This window comes from Meles meles, chromosome 9 (assembly GCF_922984935.1).
Source record: "Meles meles chromosome 9, mMelMel3.1 paternal haplotype, whole genome shotgun sequence".
NCBI classification, from domain to species: Eukaryota; Metazoa; Chordata; class Mammalia; order Carnivora; family Mustelidae; genus Meles; species Meles meles.
In genome coordinates this window covers 84,561,324-84,572,126 of record NC_060074.1, presented here as the reverse complement: position 1 = coordinate 84,572,126, position 10,803 = coordinate 84,561,324, and the positions used below count along the sequence as shown (strand labels likewise).

Sequence of the window (10,803 nt, the reverse complement as noted above, 5' to 3'; positions counted from 1 at the left end):
AATATGACACAATTTTGATTACTATAGCTCTGTAGTGTATTTTGAAATATAGAATTGTGATACCTTCAAAAAAAGTCTTTTTTAAGATTGCCTTCACTATTCAGGTTCTTTTGCAGTTCTACAGAAATTTTAGAATTGTTCTTATTCTGTGAAAAATGCTGTTGTTATTTTGATACAGATTGCACTAAATCTGTAGATTGTTTGGGTAGTGTGGATATTTTAACAATATCAATTCTTCCAGTCTATGAACATGAAATGTCTTTCCACTTGCTTAGGTTATCTTCAGTTTCTTTCATCAATATTTTACAGTTTTCACTTCCTTGGGTTAGTTTACTCTTAGGGATTTTATTATTTTTTGGTGCAATTGTAAATAGGATTGTTATCTTATTTTCTCTTTCTGCTACTTCATTATTAGTGAATAGACATGTTACAGATTTGTGTACATTGATTTTGTTTCCTGTGACTTTAATGAATTCATTTATCAGTTCTAGTGGTTTCTTGGAGTCTTAAGGTTTTTCTAAACATAGTATCATGTCTTCTGCAAATAGTGAGAATTTTACTTCTTCCTTCCCAATTTGAATGTTTTTTTTTTAAATTTCTTTTTGTTGTCTGCTATGGCTAGAACTTCTAGTACTATGTTGAATAAAAGTGATGACAGTGGACATCCATGCACTGTTCTTGACCTTAGGGGGAAAGCTCTCTGTTTTTCAGCAATGAGTATGATGGTAGCTGTGGATTTGTCATATATGGTCTTTATTATGTTGAAGTATGTTCCCTATAAACCTACTCTGTGTGTGTGTGTGTGTGTGTGAGAGAGAGAGAGAGAGAGAGAGAGAGAGAGAATGGATGCTATACCCGTAAAATGCATTTTCTGCATCTATTGAAATGATCATGTGGTTTTTATCCTTTCTCGTTGATATATCGTGATTGATTTTCATATATTAAATCACCCTCACATTTGAGGAGTAAGTCCTACTTGATTGTGCTGAATGATTTTGTAATTTGTGATTTGGTGAAAGTATTGTTGGATTCTGTTTGCTAATGTTTTGTAGAAGATTTTGCATCTATGTTCATCAGAGACATCAGCCTATAGTTCACGTCTTCTCTAGGGTCTTTGTCTGGTTTTGGTATCAGGGTAATGGCCTCATAGAATGAATCTGGAAACTTTTCTTCTTCTCCTCTCCTATTATTTGGAATAGTCTGAAAATAGGCATTAACTCTTCTTTATTTTTTTTAAGATTTTATTTATTTACTTGACAGATGGAGATCATAAGTAGTCAGAGAGGCAGGCAGAGAGAGAGGAGGAAGCAGGCTCCCCGCCAAGCAGAGAGCCCAAGCGGGGCTCAATCCCAGGGACCCTGGGATTGTGACCTGAGCTGAAGGCGGAGTCCTTAACCCACTGAGTCACTCCAGCATGCCTTAACTCTTCTTTAAATGTTTGGTATAACTCACCTGTGGAGCTGTCTGGTCCAGTACTTTTGTTTGGATTTATTTGATTATTGGTTGAATTTCATTTCCGGTGATCAGTCTAAATTTCTATTTCTTCCATATTCAATTTTGAGAGGTTACAGTTTTCTTGAAATTTATCCATTTCTTCTAGGTCTTCCAACTCATTGGCATATAATTTTTCATAATAGTCTCCTATAATCCTTGGTATTCCTGTTGTATTGGTTATTTCTTCTCCTTCGTTTAAGATTTGTTTGAGCCCCCTCTCTTTTTTAAATTAATCTGGCTAAAATTTTATCAGTTTTTTTTTTAATGTTTTCAAAGAACGAGCTCCTTGTTTCATTGATCTGTTTCATTATTTTTTTAGTTTTTAAATTTCATTTATTTTTGCTCTAATCTTTATTTCCTCCATTTACTGGTTTTGAGTTTTGTTTGTTCTTCTTTTTTAGCTTCTTTAGGGGTTAAGGTTAGGCTGAGATTTTTCTTGCTTCTGGGAGGTGGGCCTGTATTACTATAAACTTCCCTTTTAGAACAGCTTTTGTTGCATTCCAGAGATTTTGGAACATTCTGTTTTCCATTTCATTTGCCTCCATGTATTTTTTTAAATTGCCTCTTTATTTCCTGGTCTACACATTCATTTGTATAGTAGCAAGTTATTTAACCTCCATGTGTTTGTTATCTTTCCAGATTTTTTTCCTTGTGGTTGATTTCCAATTATGTATCATTGTGGTCAGAAAAGATCCATAGTAGGACTTTAATCTTTTTTAACTTCAATCTTTTTAACTTGTTGAGACTAACTTTGTGGCCTAAAATGTGATCTCTTCTGGAGAATGTTCCAGGTGCACTTGAAAAGAATGTGTATTCTGCTGTTTTAGGATGGAGTGTTCTGAATAATATCTGGTAAATCCAACCGGCCCACTGTGTTATTCAAAGTCATTTTTCTTTTTTTTTTTTTTTTTAAACGTTCTGTTTGGATGATCTGTCCATTGATGTAAGTGGGGGTGTTAAAGTCCCCTGTTATTGTATTATTATCAATTAGTTTCTTTATGTTTATTACTAGCTGCTTCATATATTTGGGTGGTCCAATGTTGGGTGCATAAATATTTACAATTATTATATCTTCTTGCTAGGTTGTCCCCTTCATATATTATATATTTTACTATATATTATACATATACATAGTCATTGTCTCTTGTTACAGCCTTTGTTCTACCATCTATTTTGCCTAAAGGAAATATTGCTACCCCATCTTTCTTTTCACTTCCGTTTGCATAATAGCTTTCCATCCATCCTTCCAATCTGCATGTGTCTTTAGGTCTGAAATAAATTTCTTATAGGGAGACTACAGATGGATCCTGCTTTTTGTCCATTCTCTCACCCTATATCTTTTGATCAAAGCATTTAGTCCACTGACATTTAAAGTAACTATTGATATGTATGTACTTATATCATTTTTTTTTACTTGTTTTATGGTGTTTTGTAGTTCTCTGTTCTTTTGCTCTTTTTTCTCATGGTTTGTTGGATTTCTTTAGAGATAAGCTTGGATACCTTTCTTTTTGTTTTTTTGCATATCTATTATTGGCTTTTAGTATGTGGCTACTAGTAGGTTTATATATAACATCTTATACATATAGTAGTCTATATTAAGTTTTTAGTTGCTTAAGTCTAATCCATTCTTTACTCTTTTCCCCCTCACTGCATGTTTTAAGTATATGCTCTCACACCTTAAGTCCTTTTATTTTGTGAATCTTCTGATTTTTATAAATATACTTAATTTTACTGCTTTTCTTATTCCTCTTTGTGGTGTTTTCTTTCCACTCAAAGAGTCCCTTTAGTATTTCTTATAGGGTTGGCTTAGTGGTCATTAATTCCTTTAACTTTTGTCTCTCTGGGAAACTCTTTACCTCTCGTATTCTGAATGATAGCCTTGCTGGATAGAGTATTCTTGGATGCAGTTTTGTTTGTTTGTTTGTTTCTTTCTTTCTTTCAGCACTTTGAATATGTTATGCTACTTTCTTGTGACCTGCAAATTTTCTCCTGAAAAATGAGCCTTATGGGCTTTACCTTGCATGTGTTCTCTTTTCTCTTGCTGATTAAAATTTTTTTTATCACTTCTTTTTGCCATTTTAATTACTATATTTCTTGGTGCAGACCTCCCTGGGTTGATGATGTTGGGAGCTGTCTGTGCCTCCTGGATCTGGATTTCTGTTTCCTTCCCTAAGTTAAGGAAGCTTTCACCTATTATTTCTTGAAAATTTCTGATCCCTTTTTTTGCCTTATTTCTCCCGGGATTCTATAATACAAATATTGTTACATTTGATGTGTCAGTGAATTCTGACTGAAAAAATTCAGTAATTTTTTATTACTTTTTCTCTCATTTGTAACTTGATTGTTCTTCATCACCCTTCCAGGTGCATTACTCTTCCAGGTATCTGATCCATTCTTCTGCTTCCTCTAGATTACTGCTTATTCACTCTCATATATTTTAAATTTCAGTTATTGGGGCACATGTGTGGCTCAGTCCATTGAGCATCTGACTCTGTTTCAGCTCAGGTCATGATCTCATGGGTCATGGGATGGAGACCTGTATCAGGCTCTGTACTCAGTGGGGAAGTCTACTTGAAGATTCTCTTCTTCTGCCCCTCTTCCTACTCGTGTGCATACACACTTTAAAATAAATACATCTTAAAAAAATAAATTTCAGTTATTGAGTTCTTCATCTCTGACTGGTTCTTTTGTATCTTTTCTTTCTCTGTTGAGGGTCCCACTGAGATCCTCTACTCTTTTCTCAAGTTCAATGAGTGTCTTTATGATTCTTATATTAAATTTTCTATCAGAGATATTATTTATCTGTTTCATTTAGGTCTCTTGTTGTGATTTTGTCCTGTTCTTTCATTTGGGACATTTTCCTCCATCTCTTCATTTTTGTCTATCTCTATTTCTATATGTTGAGAAAGTTAGCCATATCTCCTGCTCTTAATAGGAGCCTTATAAAGATTAAGTCTTGTAATGGCTTGCAGTATGGCATCCTCTGTTCACCAGAACCTGACCTTTCAGTGGTATCTCCTATGTGTGTTGCATGCACCCTACTACTGCGGCTGACCCACATTGACCTTCAGTCCAGCTGTCTGCAATGGCTCTCTTTGCCTATTATGGGTACAGTTTGGTCTTTGTTGTTAGTGGCCAGTCTGGGTTTTCCTTGGACTTGATTTGAAACAGACCAGGTATTTACCAGAGATGCAGGAGCACTGAACTTTAGGGCATTTTCCTTGTATCTTTTCCTGAGAAGCTTTTATTGGTGTGCAGAGCCTGCACTCAGTCCAGCTATTGGTTCCCAGCCCATTTGCTGGGTAACAGTTGGAACAGTGTGAATAGTTATCTTCCTCTCTCCCCAGGGAAGGAATCACTTTGGAGTGGTATTGGCCCCTGTCAGGGATGCTTGCACACAACATACAACTTTGGATGGGCTCCATGCGAAGGGTATATTGAAGGGGGGTAGGTCTGCAGAAAAATGATGCCAGCAATATTTGCACTGATAGTTGTCACTGGGGATCTGCAGCCACCCAGAACTCCTGCTAGGCTGTTGGGTTGGAGGGCACTGATCCACAGAAGAGCATGAGGGCTGGTCTCAAGTTAGTTGGAGAATGTTTGTGCTGTACTGCTTCCCATAGGTGTCTGTATGTCTAGACTTGGTTGGGGGGGAGGGGTAGGGGGAAGGGAATAGGTAGCTGCCAGCTCCTCTGTTCATGCAGTAGTCTCCCAATGATCTCTGCCATGCTCTGAGATCAGTAAATAAATATCCCTACTGTATACCACAAATGATTTCCCAAACTGCTTCTTCTATGCAGTATCTCAGTAAAGCTATTCATTGTGCTCTCTTTAAGCGTGGGAACTCAGTTTTCTCTTGCCTTCCTGACTACCAGAATCAAATCTTTTTTTAAAGAAAATTCCAAATGTTAAGACCCACTGATTATACAAACTTGCAAAATTATGCTCCTCTTGTTTTCAAAGCCAAATATTTTTGGAGTTTGTCTTTCCCTGTATGGGTTCCTTCTGCCTAGGGAAGGGAAAGACCCTTTCAATGCCCATGGTGTCCCTCCTACCTATGGACAGTCCTGTGGTTACATTTAGCTCCTGACCATGTCTCTGCCCTTCCTGTCCTCTTCGATGTGGCCTCTTTATAGCTGTGGAGAGTCTGTTCTGCCAGTCTTCAGGTTGTTTTCTGGGTTATTGACACTGATGTGGGTGTTATCTAGTTTTATCTGTGGGACAAGGTGAGCTTATGATCCTCTTACTCTGCCACCTTCCCTTTAAATCCTTAGCTTGCTTTTTTTTTTTTTTTTTTTTTTTTTTTTTACTTTTATCCTCCATGTTAAACTGTGGAACTTTTTAAATTTTAGTTTCAGGTTGTCCATATGAAAGAAAATTTAAAAGGAAACGTATTTGTTAACATTGAAAATAATACAGTAGTAGAGATAAGGAATTGCTAAGGCATTTTCCCAGCAGTTTTTCCAGATGTTCTTTGTGCATTCAACAGTGACCCATCCAGTCCCCATTGCACTCCCACTGGTGATAGGCAGTTCCCTCAGGACCTTGTACCTGGTTCCATCTGTAGCACAGTTATGGGATAAGGAAGATGCTGGGCTTCTGATGATAGGCAAGTTATGTGCCACTGGCCCCAGTAATACACATGTAGAACTCCAGAGTTTCTGTGTGGTTCAGTTTTTATACTTTCTAGGAGGTGGGGAATTACTGAATTCATCAATGGCTGGTTACCTGGCCAGTGTTAAAAGTGAATAACAAATCAATAATTGGCTGCAGTTGTATTCTTAGACACCCCTGGACATTGAAATTAGATAAGAGAAATGGGAGAATATTAATGTAGACAGTAGATGTTATTATTGATTGTGCTAGATATTCCAAAGGTAATCAAAATATGCTCAGGTACTCAGAAAGTAGACCCACAAGTCAAAACCTCAACTACAAAAGCAGCCTTTCTCCCATATTTGGTGCTAAGACATCAAATCCATTTTCTTAGTTAGGCAATAGCACATGTATTCAGGAGCATGTATTTAATATATGAATAGTAAAGGAAAAATTGCAGCATCTCCTGAATTAAGTACATTTCTGTCTTTTGGCTACCTTGTTCCTGGTTTGCAATTAAAAAAAAAAAAAACAAAAAACAAGAAAGTTCCATATAAAAAAAATCTAAAAACAGTTTACAAGGTGTAGTTTCATTTCTTCCTCATATAAAAGAACTCTGAAGCTAGACAGTCCAGAATCAATTATCAGCTCTGTGGTTCTCAAAGACACTGGTTTGGGTTTTATTTAAAAAATCTTCAGTATGTGCCTTTTAATCTCATTGATACTCTAGGATAGCTGCTAGAGCTTCATCTATTGCATCTACATTCCAGGCAATTGGAAAGAATTATAGAGGCTATGTGTGCAAAAGTTTGCCTTTGCTTTTTTTTTAACCTTTCTGGAAGCCACACTTAAAAATTTCATTTTTTTTTTCTCAATTGTCAGACTTAGTAATATGACTACTGCTTCCTGTAAGACTGGGAATTGTAGTCTAAAGGGCCCCATGACATTCCAAATTACACAGTAAAGTTGTTACTAACAAGGAAACGGAGACAAAAGTTACTACCATAGTATCTGATTCAAAAACTTAAAATCAGGTTTAAAATTGATCCTATGTAAAGCAATCAACTTCCTTAAATATTATTTCAGCATTTCAAGTGAATATGAGCTTGGGGAAGAAAAAAAAAAAGGACTGCTCATGTAGTAGATTCTTGATTTATTTAGAAAATATTATAAAATGTAGTGCAAGTGAGGAAACCAGTAACATAAAATGTATCAGTGCAGCATTCTTGGGTAGGTCCCACTCAACCTACTAGAAGGGAGATGGTAACAATGTCACTGTGCAGAATGTGGCAAGACTTAATTTTGTGCTTTGCCACAGTCCCTTTATACCTTCAGCTTATATTACTATTCAGAAAGAATTTATATAATTAATGGCCTGGACACTTGCATTTAAGAAGGTTTACAGGCATGATATTTTCTTGGTCCCTGAACCAAACTTAAGAGTGCTTGGATACCACACCCTTATGAGAGCAAGGGGGAAGAAAAAGTCATCATCCCACTGTCCCCAATCTCTTTCTCAGCCTCCATTTACCTACATCCTGGAAAGCATACAACAACAAATAATCCAAACACTACTCCTAGCTTTAATGGCCTTTGGAGTTAGTAAAATGGGAAGATAGAGGATTGGGTATACTTCCTATGAAGATTCTGCTTCTACTAACCCATCACTTGACCAACCCTAGGATTCATCGTATGAGAAGTCAGACCAAACTAGTGACACACATAATGACTTCTAATAAAATCTGATGAATAGTTGATCATATTAAAGTTTATATACTTGGGGTACCTGGGTGGTTCAGTGGGTTAAGCCTCTGCCTTTGGCTCAGTTCATCATCTCAGGGTCCTGGGATCGAGACCTGCATCGGGCTCTCTGCTCAGCAGGGAGCCTGCTTCCCCCTCTCTTTGCCTGCCTCTCTGCCTACTTGTGATTTCTCTCTGTCAAATAAAAAAAAAAATCTTTAAAGTTCATATACTTCTTCATAAGCAAAGAAACAGTTGCCCAATGATGGGAAGAGGAGAGTGCAACTTAGTAATGACCATCTCTTACAGGTGTCAGCCAGAGATTTGCACATATAAGATTAAAAATATAAATGGATTCTCCATGTCCTCATATCAGGGAGATCATGGAGAATCCATGAGGACATGGAGAAGCAACATGGGGGGGTAGGGGGATAGGAGAAGAATAAATGAAACAAAATGGGATTGGGAGGGAGACAAACCATAAATGACTCTTAATCTCACAAAACAAACTGGGGGTTGCTGGGGGGAGGTGGGATTGGGAGAGGGGGAGCGGGCTATGGACATTGGGGAGGGGAGGCGAACCATAAGAGACTATGGACTCTGAAAAACAACCTGAGGGTTTTCAAGGGTCAGGGGTGGGAGGTTGGGGCAACCTGAGGGTTTTGAAGGGTCAGGGGTGGGAGGTTGGGGGAGCAGGTGGTGGGTAATGGGGAGGGCACGTTTTGCATGGAGCACTGGGTGTTGTGCAAAAAGAATGAATACTGTTACGCTGAAAAAATAAATAAAATGGAAAAAATGTATATATATAAATGGAAAGCTTAATTAGGATAGCAACATGAGAAATGGTGAATGGACCATTAAAATATTATATTATTGGGGCACCTGGGTGGCTCAGTGGGTTAAAGCCTCTGCCTTCGGCTCAGGTCATGATCTCAGGGTCCTGGGATCGAGCCCCGCATCGGGCTCTCTGCTCAGTGGGGAGCCTGCTTCCTCCTCCCTCTCTCTCTGCCTACTTGTGATCTCTGTCTGTCGAATAAATAAATAAAATCTTAAAAAAATAAAAAATAAAAAATATTATTAACATATTAAAATAATAACCATATTAATGTTTGAATGCATACACCATTTTTTTCATTTTAAAAACACATCATTCTCTAAGAACTTCAGACTTTATGTCATAAATCATTTTTCACAACATCTCTGAGAGACATGCCCTCTCAGGATTAATACACTCTGGGCTTTTCCTAAAGTTCTTTTAGACAAATGAAAGAAAACCCCCAAATTATGCCACTAGCACAATATAAAACATTAAGCACAGCAACTGGTGTTGAGTCAGTGTTAGAGCTGGTGTTAGAGCTGTGCCTTAGTAGATCATTTGTTCTGAACGTGTGCCATTTAATCGGCTGTTATGGAAATTTTAGTGGTAATCACAGCTTGGATAGTTTTGATATTATTTGTATTAGAGATTAGTTTATGCTACCAATTAGACCTAATAAAGATAAGCAGTCAAGTGGGGGGGGCAGAAAGCAGAAAAACACTATTTAAAAGGTATACAAGAAAGGATTAATACATGTAAAACAAAGAATTCCTAAAAATAAAAAAATAAACCATAATTAGCAAAGTTATTCATTACAGCATTGTTTATGGTAGTAAAAAATGGAAATAGTCTAAATATTTATCAATAGAAAATAAGTCTAAAAAACAAAGAATGATGCATTTGTACTATGTAAAACGTAGATAACCATTAAGGATTTGGAGGTTTTTCTTTTAGTATTTTAGTACTTGTTGACTCAATCAATGAAATACTGGAGATGGAAGTAGAAAATAATAGTTTCAATTAGCAGTTCATTAACTTATCACCTTATATAATTGTTACAGTCTTTAGAGTAAATAGGTATCATGAACCTATGTTGATTCATAATATGCAAGCAACATGGAACCCAAAAATATGACTTTGGCCACAAAGTAAAGGGCATAAGGTATGAAATTTTTTGTTTTTGTTTTTTGTTTTTTTAAGTCTTAGTGAGAAATAAATCTCTTCAGGTAGAAAACGTGACAAACTTAACAATGAGCATTAAGTACACTAGGAAAAGCCATTTAAAAGGTGGTACTGGGGGGCGCCTGGGTGGCTCAGTGGATTAAGCCACTGCCTTCGGCTCAGGTCATGATCTCAGGGTCCTGGGATCGAGCCCCGCATCCGGCTCTCTGCTCTGCAGGGAGACTGCTTCCTCCTCTCTCTCTGCCTGCTTCTCTGCCTACTTGTGATCTCTCTCTCTGTCAAATAAATAAATAAAAAAATCTAAAAAAAAAAAAAAAGGTGGTACTGGGGGTACAGTTGTGCGTGGTGGCTGCAGCCCCTCCCCCCCAAGTTTGCGAGAACTGCTAGGGCCAGCCGTTAGTCACATGATAAGGGCTATTTGGGTGGGCAGACCTATATCTTCTTATGTCTACGGCCCCTCTGTTTTGCTGCCCAAATCTAAATACATACTTTCACTTAGAGATAATAGTTTTACTAAGGGATAATCTTTACCTATAGAAATGTATTTTGAAAACTTATTTCACACAGCAATTTTGTATCCATTGAAACTAACCTTATATCAATAAAGCACTATTGTTCGGCTATTAAAAAAAAACAAAAAAACTTAACAATGATTAATCCTCACAAGGAAATTTTAATAAATAAAAGAAAATCTTGAGACTCACCCACGGCACTCCCTGATAACTGCCAAGACAACTGAAGATTTCTTCCCAATTATCAGATTACAGACTGGTTGCCACCTCTTACTGGTCATCACATATTGAGAGGACTAATCAGAAATTTTGACCAGAAAGTACAATAACTTAAGAACTCCTGATCAGGTAAATTGGCATCTAATGAAAGAACAACAACAACTGATCTTTCTCCCAAGGAGTTTGTAATCTGCTGGAGACCCTGTAAACATACAAGGCAACACTTCTCTAAATTTAAATCTA

General features: G+C 37.1%; 1 long non-coding RNA gene across 1 annotated transcript; it reads left to right on the top strand.

Annotated features, from left to right (window-relative positions):
• Positions 1-9,903: 9,903 nt before the first annotated feature.
• LOC123951183 lies at positions 9,904-10,463 on the top strand. The gene is made up of 2 exons (XR_006820360.1): positions 9,904-9,934; positions 10,148-10,463. It is a non-coding gene; the product is annotated as an uncharacterized LOC123951183 (long non-coding RNA).
• The last annotated feature ends 340 nt before the right edge of the window (positions 10,464-10,803 follow it).